Here is a 12,166-nt window from a genome sequence, read left to right on the forward strand (position 1 = left end):
ACAGATGCCTGGGACCCAGAGATCCTAGGTTCTAATCTCGGCTCTGCCTCTTGTGTGCCCTGTGACCTTGGACAATCAATCAACCAATCAATCATATTTATTGAGTGCTTACTATGTGCAGAGCACTGTACTAAGCGCTTGGGAAGTACAAATGGGGGACAAGTGGACAAGTTACTTAACTCTCAGTGCCTCAGTTTCCTCAACTGTGCAATAAAGATTTCAACTCTCAGGGTCACACCTGGAGAGTTTCCAGTACTCTACCAGCCTTGACTATGGGAGGGAGAGTCAGCAGAGGTATATCCATTCCATTCCTAGCTTGGGCATTGACTAGCGAGTGGAAGGTAATCTGCTACAAGTCAAAACTCACCTGTGCTGGGCAGCAGTGGCACGGGAGAGAGTTGAGGGTGGAGACCCAGGTTTACTGTGCAGAAGGAGGCAGGAGTGAACCGCTTCTGTATTTTTACCAAGAAAATTCTATGGATCCAATACCAGAATGATTGCAGATGAAGGTGGGGCGTTCTGGGAGAGATGTGTCCATGGCATTGCTATGGGATGGACATGCCTCGACACTATAAGACAACAACAAAATAAAGATTTAATACCTGTTCTCCTTCATACTTAGACTGCGAGCCTAGTGTGAGGACAGGGACTCTGATCTGATTAACTTGTAACTACCCCAGGACTTAGAACAGTGTTTAACTCACAGTAATTACTTAACAAATACCAAAAAGATATGGGTTGTTTTCTTTAGCAGAAGAAAACAGGCCTGTGTCTTGCCATCACTCTTAAAAGGAGTACTTATTTGTTTTGTTTTATTTGATCAATCAATCAGTTGCATTTCTTGAGTGCTTAGTATTGACTACAACTGAGTATTTATTAAGCAGTATGGCATAGTGAATAGAGCATGGGCCTTGGAGTCAGAATGTCATGGGTTCTCTACCCACTCTACTATTTGCCTGCTGTGTGACCTTGGACAAGTCACTTCACTTCTCTTTGCCTTAGGTACCTCATCTGTAAAATGGAGATGGAAACTGTGAGCCCCAATTCAGTCAGGGACAGTGTCCAACTCAATTTACTTGTATCTACTCCAGCGCTTAGTACATTGCCTGGCACATAGTTAGTGATTAACAAATGCCATAATTATTACTATTTATGTATTTCTTGTGTGTTTAATGCACAACTGGCCTCCTTCACGCTTGTGCTGGAGCCTCAGAGCGTTGCTGGTGAAAATCTAAATATCAGGCTGACTTTGTCCACTACAAGTTTTTCCTTGCATGCTTTAACTCTTCCCTCTCCTTTGTCCAGAGAAATTATTTCCCTGTCCTTACTGGCACCCATGCCCATCACCCTTGCCAGTTGTTCCAGACATTTAATTCCCTCCTCAGGCTCCCTTTTCCCCCACCTGCCCTCTCCCTCACCCCCCAGTGACCTGGTCACCTTCTTTATTAATAAAACTGACACAATCATGGGTGAGCTCCTCAAAATCACCCCTGTACATCCTCAGTCCCTCCCCATTCTGGACCCCTTTCAACTCTCCCATCCTTCCCAGGAGTATCTCTAGAGGCAGTCTCCAGCCTTCTCTCCAAATCCAGCCATCTCCACTTGCACATCCGACCCCATTCCTTCGCATCTTATCAAAACTCTCACCCCTTCCTTTTCCCCTCCCTAACAGCCATCTTCAACTATTCACTCTCCAATGGCTTCTTCCCCACTGCTTTCAAACATGCCCATGTCTTCCCAGTCCTAAAATACCCCTCCCTAGACCTCACGGCTACCACCAGTTATAACCCTATCTCTCTCCTATTGTTCCTCTCCAAACTCCTTGAGTGAATTGTCTACAACCACTGTCTCAAATTCCTGTCCTCCAATTCTCTCCTTGAAACTCTCCAATCTGGCTTCCATTCCCTCCACTCCACAGAAACTGCCCTCTCAAAGATCACCAATGATCTACTTCTTGCCAAGTCCAATGGCCTCTACCTTATCCTATTCCTTCTCGACCTCTCAACTGCCTTCAAACCTGTGGATGATCCTCTTCTCCTGGAAGCACTATCCAACCTTGGCTTCATTGACTCTGTCCTCTCCTGGTTCTCCTCTTATCTCTCTGGCCGTCTGCTGTGCGGGCACTTCCTCTGCCTCCCTTCCCCTAACTGTAGGGGTCCCTCAAGCCTCAGTTGATGATGATGACATTTATTAAGCACTTACTATGTGCAAAGCACTGTTCTAAGCACTAGGGAGGTTACAAGGTGATCAGGTTATCCCACGGGGTGCTCACAGTCTTAATCCCCATTTTATGGATGAGGGAACTGAGGCACAGAGAACTGAAGTGACTTGCCCAAAGTCACACAGCTGACAATTGGCAGAGCCGGGATTTGAACTCATGACCTCTGACTCCAAAGCCTGGGCTCTTTCCGCTGAGCCACGCTCCTTCTCCTTCTCCTTCAGTTCTGGGTCCCCTTCTAATAATAATAATAATAAATAATAATTATGGCATTTATTAAGCACTTACTATGTGTTAGGCACTGTACTAGGCGCTTGTGTGGATACAAGCAAATCTATTCTCCATCTACACCTACTCCCTCAGGGAACTCATTGGCTCCTATGGCCCCAAGTCTAAGCAGATGATACCCAAATCTACATTTCTAGCCCTAATCTCTCTCTCTCTCTCTCTCTCTCTCTCTCTCTCTCTCTCTCTTTCTCTCTCTCTCTCTCTGCAGTCTTGCATCTCCACCTACCTTTAAGAGATCTTTACATGGATGCCCTCCCATCACCTCAAGCTTAACGTCCAAAACTGAGCTCCTTGTCTTCCCACCCAAGCCCTGTCCTCCCAGTGACTTCCTCATCACTGTAGACATTACCACCATCCTTCTTGTCTCACAAGCTCATAACCTTGGGGCTAGTCTTGACTCCTCTCTCTCTCTCTTCCTCTCCCTCTCTCTCTCTCTCTCTCTCTCTCTCTCTCTCTCTCTCATTCAACCCATGTATTCAATCCATCACTAAATCCCATCAGTCTCACCTTCACAACATTGCTAAAAGCTGCCTTTTTCCCTCCAACCAAACAGCTACCACGTTAATACAATCACTCAGCCTAGCCCACCTGGATTACTGCATCAGCCTCCTTGCTCATTCCCAGTCTCCTGCCTCTCCCCAATCCAAACCTTACTTTATTCTGCTGCTTTTGTACATTTTCTCCAGAAACATCCAGGACATTTTTCACCACTCTTCAAGAAACTCCAGTGGTTGCCCATCCACCGCAGCATCGAACAAAAACTCTTAATCATTTTCCTTAAAGCACTCAATTACCTTCCCCGCTCCCACCTTACCTTGCTACTCTCTTGCTAGGCACAGAGAAGTGAAGTGATTTAGCATGTTCTCTTGTTTCCTTGGCACTGCAAAATTTCTACCTATGGGGTCCTGTTCTAGGGATTTGGCAAAAAGAAGGAGGGAGAATTGGGCCCTGGAGTGAGGCCATTTGGGGATTCCACTAAGAATGGAGTCCTTCAGAATCGAAAGCAAGGAAAGGCAACTCCAGCAGCGGGAAGACAGTAAGCGCTCAATAAATAAGATTGAATGAATGAATGAATGAAGAGCTCAGAGATGCCCAATAGTAGGAAAAGCAGCATAGTCTATTGGAAAGCGCCCAGGTCTGGGAGTCTTAAGGATCTGGGTTCTAATCCTGGCTCCACCACTTGTCTGTTCTGTGCCTTGAACAAGTCATGTCACTTCTCTGGGTCTCAGTTACCTCATTGTTATTATTACTATTATTATACTTAGCACTTACTATGTGCCAAGCACAGTGGTAAACTCTGGGATAGTTACAAGTTAATCAGGTTGGATACAGTTCCTGTCCCACATGGGGCTCACACTCCTTATCACCATCTATAAAATGGGGACTAATACTGGGAACCCCCTGTGGGACATACACTATGTCCAACCCGATTAGCTTCTATATACCCCAATATTTAGAACAGTGCTGGACACCGAGCAAATGTGTAATGAATACCATCATTATTATTAATCATTATCTGACTGTCAACTCTGTGCTCTGCACTAGGTGCTTGGAAATCTGGTTCTCCCACTAAGGTCATGGGTCACACTTCAATCTTGAGACTGTGAAGGAATTGATTATGTCTTACATTAGTGGATAAAGCTTTCCCACGCATATGTGTCATTGGTGATATCAAATACACAAGCAAGTAGGCTGGGAGGGGTGAGGTTTTTCCATGGGCAGGACCATGAAAAATTCTGGGGTGAATACAAGTTGGTAGACTTAATTCCTGCCCTTAAGGAGTTTGCAGTGTAGAGGAAAAGCCCGGTTCTAAACGCTGGGGTAGATACAAGACAATCAGGTTGTCCCAGGTGGGGCTCACAGTCTTAATCTCCATTTTCCAGATGAGGTAACTGAGGCCCGGAGAAGTAAAGTGACATGCCCAAGGTCATACATCAGACAAGTGGCGGAGCCAGGATTAGAACCCATGTCCTCTGACTCCCAAGCCCGGGCTCTTTCCACTAAGCCACGCTGCTACCACGATGGAGTGATCGATTGAGAAACAGAATGCTTAATGGAAAGAGCACCAGCCTGGGAGTCACAAAGACTTGGAATTCTAATCCCGGCTCAGCCACTTGTCTGCTGTGAGACCTTGGGCAAGTCACTTCACTTTTCTGCACTTCAGTTCCCTCCTCTGTAAAATGGGGATAATGATTGAGCCTCCTTTTTCCTCTCCTCCTCCCCATTCCTCCCGCCCTACCTCCTTCCCCTCCCCACAGCACCTGTATATATGTTTGTACAGATTTATTACTCTATTTATTTTACTTGTACATAATTACTATTCTATTTATTTTGTTAATGATGTGCATCTAGCTTTAATTCTATTTGTTCTGACAACTTAACATTTGTCCACATGTTTTGTTTTGCTGTCTCCCCCTTCTAGACTGTGAGCCTGTTGTTGGGTAGGGACCGTCTCTCTGTGTTGTCAACTTGTACTTCCCAAGCATTTAGTACAGTACTCTGCACACAGCAAGCACTCAATAAATACAACTGAATGAATTAATGAAAGCTATGAGCCCCATGTGGGACAGGGACTGTGTTCCACCTGATTATCTTGTATCTTCCCCAGTGCTTAGAACAGTGCCTGGAACATAGTAAGCAATTCACAAATATCCCAGTTATTATCGATTGAGAAGCCTTTACCATTATGGTGGTGTTATAAGTGGCTTGAAACTAAGGTTCTTGGTGTTATGTGTGCCTTGAGATCCAGGTTCCATGGGTTCTGTGGGTGACCACCCTTGTCACAAGCCCCCAGCTTTCGTGGACCAGGGGGATCCTCACTGATAGACAGTCAAACCACTCCACCAACCACCAAGTTTACTATGGAAAGTGTTTCATTTAGTTTTACCAATAATAATAATAATAATAATAATAATAATAATAATAATGACATTTATTAAGTGCTTACTTTGTGCAAAGCACTGTTCTATGCCCTGGGGAGGTTACAAGGTGATCAGGTTGTCCCACAGGGGGCTCACAGTCTTCATTCCCATTTTACAGATGAGGTAACGGAGGCACAGAGAAGTTAAGTTACTTGCCCAAAGTCACACAGCTGACAACTGGTGGAGCTGGGATTTTAACCCAGTACCTCTGACTCCAAAGCCTGTGCTCTTTCCTCTGAGCCACACTGCGAGGAGTGACACCAATACACTCTCACTCACTCCACTCCACCAAGGGTCCAGTACTAGTCTGCTGGACAAAGGAGCCCATTCTATCCATTTTGTCAATCCCATGGCAGAAGTTTGGGAGACGTTCCTGGGGACACAGACAGCTGATGCTGCAAGCCTCCTCTGCATGCTGCTTCCAAGGTCTGCTACTTTCTGCTGCTTTGGCCTTCTTCTGCTTGAATGCTGCTCTCCTGCCTTGCTTCTCTCTGAGCGCCTCCTCAAATGCTTCTCTCGTGCATGCTTCTTCAAGATTCAAAGAAACCGCCTTCTTTCTGCCTTAGGCGTCGCAGCTGTGGCTCCACGTGGCCATCATTGATTGGTGCAGGCCCCTTACCGGGTAGAGCAGGGAGAGAAACTCTGCTTCCCTCCGTGCTCTGCCCCCACAGGCCCACAATCACCTGTCCTCAGGTAGAGCCCATCAATGCCTTCTCCAGTCTCTTCCTTAGTGTTGCTCGCAGCATCACAAACAGTCAGTAATAAAGCAGCATGTTGTGGGCTCACCACATCCCTCCCCTGAACCCCTGCTATAATCTTGATCTGAACTCTTCATCTTGTTCAGCATACCAAGTCCATAATATGTCCAATCCTGGAGGTTTTCTGTGGATGCCCCCTTCGATCAGGCATCAAGCATGAATTAATTTATCACTGATTGATCAATCAATCCAAGCAATCGAATCAATCGTATGAATGGAAGCAGTATGGCATAGGGGATAGAACATGAGCCTGAGAGTCAAAAGGTCATGGGTTTTAATCCTGGCTTCACCATTTGTCTGTCGTGTGACCATGGGCAAATCACTTCACTTCTCTGGGCCTCAGTTACCTCATTTTTAAAAAGGGGATTGAGACTGTGAGCCCCATGTGGGATAGGAATTGTGTCTAACCTGATTTGCAGGTATACATCCCAGAGCTATTGAAAATGCCTGGCACACAATAAGTGCTTAACAAATACCATAAGTATTATTATTATTATTATTATTATTATTATTATTATTAATAAATAATAATGGTACTTGTTAAGCACTAAACTATCATTATTATTACTATTATTATTATTTATTGAGGGCTTACCTTTTGCAGAGAACTGTAGTAAGTGCTTCATCTACCTCTTGGACAACATTGGTAAAATACTGCATTCTAGTAACGCCTTCTTACGTGCGGGATTTATTACAAAATGCATTTCAGATGATGCATATGGATTCAGACATTTTCTACACTGGTTCTAGGATTGAGGTGCTCATTTAAAAAGTGCTACCACAGCTTCAGGGCGGTTTAAGAATCCCAGAACTTCCACTGATCTGACAGAGTGCAAACAAAGCTTGTGGTAAGGACTGCTGCGATGGAGAATGCTTTAGTTTAATTTTAAATGTAATAGGCATGCACTGTACCATCAATATGCATAGAAAAATACAGGCCATTATTTGAAGCTAAGATTGCATTAAGTCAGTTGAATGACAAGGGACCAGCTGTCTTGTAATGTTATGTGCAGAACAAGTCTACAAATAAATTCACATATAAATTAAGCTTAGGGTGCTGATCAAGTTTGCTCCGCTATTTGAGGTGCAATCTTTCTCAGAGCGGGAGACTGGGCATTGACTGGATCCTATCCCACCTGTATTATTCATTCATTCATTCATTCAATCATATTTATTGAGCACTTACTATGTGCAGAGCACTGTACTAAGTGACTGGAGAGTACAATTCAGCAACAAAGACAGACAATCCCTGCCCACAGTCATCATCATCAATCGTATTTATTGAGTGCTTACTGTGTGCAGAGCACTGTACTAAGCGCTTGGGAAGTACAAGTTGGCAACATATAGAGACAGTCCCTACCCAACAATAGGCTCACAGTCTAGAAGGGGGGAGAGAAACATCAAAGCAAGTCAACAGGCATCAATAACATCAATATAAATGAATAGAATTATAGATATGTACATTTATACACAAGTACTGTGAAGCGACAATGGGGGTAGAGGAAAGGGAGCAAGGAGGATCAATGTTGGATGCTGGGGGGAGAGCTGAGGAAAAGGGGGCTTAGTCTGGGAAGGCCTCCTGGAGCCTCCTGTCTCTCCCCAACCCAGTCCATACTTCATTCAGCTGCCTGGATCATTTTTCTACAAAAATGTTCAGGACATATCACCCCACTCCTCAAAAAATTCCAGTGGTTGCCCAACCATCTCTACATCAAACAAAAACTCCTCACCATTGGCTTTAAAGCAGTCCACCACCTTGCCTCCTCCTACCTCATCCCACTTCTCATCTTCTATAACCCAGCCCGCACACTTCACTCCTCTATTGCTAACCTTCTCAATGGGCCTCCATCTTGCTTGTCTTGCCACTGACCCCTAGCCCACATCCTGCCTCTGGCCTGGATTGCCCTCCTTCCTCAAATCCAACAGACAGTAACTCAACCCCTCCTTCAAAACCTTAATGAAGGCACATCTCCAAGAAGCCTTCCCAGACTGAGTCCCACCTTTCCTCATCTTCCCCTCCCTTCTGCTTCTCCTGACTTGCTCCATTTGCTCTTCCCCCCTCCCAGCCCCACAGCACTTATGTCCTTATCTATAATTTTATTTAATTGTATTGATGTCCGTCTCACCCATCTAGACTGTGAGGTGGTTGTGGACAGGGAATGTGACTGTTTATCGCAATATTGTACTCTCCCGAGCACTTAGCAAAATGCTCTGCACACAGTCAGGGCTCAGAAATATGACTGAATGAATGAATGAATGGATATTCTGTTGTCCAATGTCATTTAGAATATAAAGATGTCAGAGTAATGGGCTGGAAACTGGAAATGTTTGGGGAAAAGTGAAGATGATAATGATTGATGTTTCTGGTATTTGTTAAGTGCTTACTATGGAAGCACTGTACTGGGTAGAGGGATAAATATAACCTAATCAGTTCCCCCCCACTCAGGGTCATGCCTGGACAGTTTCCAGTACTCTACCAGTCATGACTATAGGAGAGAAAGTCAGGCAGAGGCCTACCCATTCCATTCCTAGCTGGGCCAGTGGCTAGCAAGCGGAAGGCAATTTGCTACAAATCAAAACTCACCTGCGCTGGGCAGCAGCAATGTGGGAGAGAATTGAGGGTGAAGACTCAAGTTTGTTGCATGGAAGGAGGCAAATGGTAAACCACTTCTGTATTTTTACCAAGAAAGCTCTATAGGTACGCTCCCAGAACAATTGCAGGTGGAAGTAGGGGGTTCTGCGAGAGATGTGTCTATGGTATTGCTACGGATCAGATGTGACTCAATAGCATATGACAACAATCACAACAACGATCACATCCCACATGGGGTTCACAGTCTAAGTTGGATGGAGAACAAGTTTGAATCCCATTTTGCAGGTGTGTTTGTTAAGCTCTCACTATGTGCCAGGTACTGTACTAAGCGCTAGGGTAGATGTTGCCAGTGGAAAAGATAAATGTAGTTAAGTTTTCTGGACAGCTCCTACTTCTATGTAATAGTCTGTGAAGACCTAGCTTGTCAGGAAGGCTATGGGGCCACTTATTCTGAGGAAATTAAAGTATTAAACTGTAAATTCATGGTGGGCAAGGAATGAGTCAACCAACTCTGTTGAGAAGCAGCGTGGCTCAGTGGAAAGAGCCCGGGCTTTGGAGTCAGAGGTCATGGGTTCAAATCCCTGCTCCGCCAATTGTCAGCTGTGTGACTTTGGGCAAGTGACTTCACTTCTCTGTGCCTCACTTACCTCAACTGTAAAATGGGGATTAAGACTGTGAGCCCCCGTGGGACAACCTGATTATCTTGTAACCTCCTCAGCACTGAGAACAGTGCTTTGCAGATAGTAAGCACTTCATAAATGAAATAATAATAATAATTATTATAATAATTATAATTATTATCATTGTACTCTCCCAAGCACTTAGTCCCCTTGCAGGATGGCACCTGTAGAGTTTCCAGTAGTCTACCAGTCTTAGCTATGGGAGGGAGAAGTCAAGCAGAGACCTGCCCACTCCATTCCTAGCTTGGGCAGTGCCTAGCGAGTGGAAGGCAATCTGCTACAAGTCAAAACTCACTTGTGCTGGGCAGCAGCGGCATGGGAGAGAGTCAAAGGTGGAGACTCAAGTTTACTGAGAAGAAGAAGGCAATGGTAAACCACTTCTGGATTTTTACCAAGAAAAGTCTATGGATCCACTACCAGAAATATTGCAGATGGAGAGTGGGGCATTCTGGGAGAGATGTGTCCATGGAGTCGCTATGGGTCAGAGATGACTCAACAGCATTAAACAAGACAAGAGCTTAGTATAGTACTCTGCACACAGAAAATACCATTGATTGACTGATTTATTTTAATGGTATTTGTTAAAGGCTAAGTGTGTGCCTGTCACTGTACTATGCACTAGGGTAGATGATAGATAGTCAGGTTCAACAGTCCCTGTCCCACACAGGGTTCACAATCTTAATCCCCATTTTACAGATGAGGTAACTGAGGCACTGAGAATTTAAATGACTTGCTTAAGGTCACCTGGCAGGCAAGTGGCAGAATAGGGATTAGAACCCAGGTCCTCTGACTTCCGGGCCCATGCTCTAACCATTCGGTCACACTGTTTTTCAAGTCTGAGAGTCCTAACCTGAATTGTTCTGCTTATTTACCCACAGTTCTCTTTTGTTTGGAACCCTCTCCACTACTATATTCAGGCTGTGCGTTTATTTGACTTTTGCCTAGATCACATTTATTACCTAGCAATCAAAAAATAGCAAGCACATCATTGATTACATTGAGTAAATCATAAAGCAGGCAGTGAAATCTGAACACATAATCAACACCAAAAAAGGGTATCGTATGCCACTCCCTTACAGAAGCAAAGAGGTAACCCTGAAACATTATCAATTCAAAGCAGTTTTCAAATTCACAGAAAAATACAAATTGTCTGCTTTGCATTTCTAGGCCCCAGGACTCTGAGGGTCACATTAACTGATTTTAATTATATTTTGTCAGGATACCTCGAAGCCCATAAATCTGAATGCCAATAAGTGACTACATATCATTTTGATACCCCAGAGGCACTCAATTAAAATGGCCATATATAAATGCCACATATATCATCACAAGCACCCAGAAGCCAATACATTTAAATTCCAACATGCTAAGTTTGGTTAGAGCCCCTGTAGTAAAAGGCATTATTAGGAACAATCATAATTTGATATATAAAGTCAGGAGACTCACATCCAAGTTTAAACCTAATGCTTCCCTAAATAATTAATTGATTGATTCATTCATTCAATAGTATTTATTGAGCACTTACTGTGTGCAGAACACTGTACTAAGCACTTGGAAAGTACAATTTGGCAACAAATAGAGGCAATCCCTACCCAACAACAGGCTCACAGTCGAGAAGTGGGGAGACAGAAAACCAAATCAAACAAAACCAAACAAGTAAACAGGCATCAATAGCATCAATATTAATAAATAGAATTATAGATATATACATATCATTAATAAAATAAATAGAATAATAAATATATACAAGTGCAGTGGGGCAGGGAGGGGGGTAGAGCAGAGGGAGTGAGTCGGGGCAGTGGGGAAGGGAGGAGGAATAAAGGAAAAGGGAGGCTTAGTCTGGGAAGGCCTCCTGGAGGAGGTGAGCTTTCAGTAGGGCTTTGAAAGGGGGAAGTATGCTAGTTTGGTGGATGAGAGCTGGGAGGGCATTCCAGCCAGAGGTAGGATGTAGGCCAGGGATTGACGGTGGGACAGGGGAGCTGGAGGCCCTGGGAGAAGATTAGTGGCACCAGAGGAGCGGAGTGTGTGGGCTGGGTTGTAGAAGGAGAGAAGGGAGATGAGGTAGGAGGGTCAAGGGGATGGAGAACTTTGAAGCCATCACACACACACACACACACACACACACACACACACACACACACGCACACAAGATATATATATCAAGTACTTGTGTATGTTACACACAAACACACACACACACATATGTATATACATATATATATGTGTGTGTGTAACATACACAATTACTTTATCTGATTATCTTGACTCTAACCCAGTGCTTAGTACGGTGCTTTGCATATAGTAAGCACTTAACGAATACCACGATTATTATACATGCTAAAATTTTCCACCGACTTTGTCTCCCAACCCCGTCCCCCCACCTTCTTACAGAGAAGCAGCGTGGCTCAGTGGAAAGAGTGCGGGCTTTGGCGTCAGAGGTCATGGGTTCAAATCCCGGCTCCACCAATTGTCAGCTTGGTGACTTTGGGCAAGTCGCTTCACTTCTCTGGGCCTCAGTTACCTTATCTGTAAAATGGGGATTAAGACTGTGTGTCCTATGTGGGACAACCTGATCACCGTGTAACCTCCCCAGCGCTTAGAACAGTGCTTTGCACATAGTAAGCGCTTAATAAATGCCATCATCATCATCATCATCAAAGCCTGGCCTTTGTTATCAATGTTCTTGTGCTGTGATCAGTAGTAGGATA

At 44.4% G+C, this 12,166-nt stretch overlaps 1 non-coding gene across 1 annotated transcript; it reads left to right on the forward strand.

The window, feature by feature from the left end:
• The first annotated feature begins 220 nt into the window (after window positions 1–220).
• Window positions 221–357, forward strand: LOC119937621. Its single transcript, XR_005454166.1, has one exon. It is a non-coding gene; the product is annotated as a small nucleolar RNA SNORA7 (small nucleolar RNA).
• The last annotated feature ends 11,809 nt before the right edge of the window (window positions 358–12,166 follow it).

Source organism: Tachyglossus aculeatus, chromosome 1 (genome assembly GCF_015852505.1).
Source record: "Tachyglossus aculeatus isolate mTacAcu1 chromosome 1, mTacAcu1.pri, whole genome shotgun sequence".
Classification (NCBI taxonomy): domain Eukaryota; kingdom Metazoa; phylum Chordata; class Mammalia; order Monotremata; family Tachyglossidae; genus Tachyglossus; species Tachyglossus aculeatus.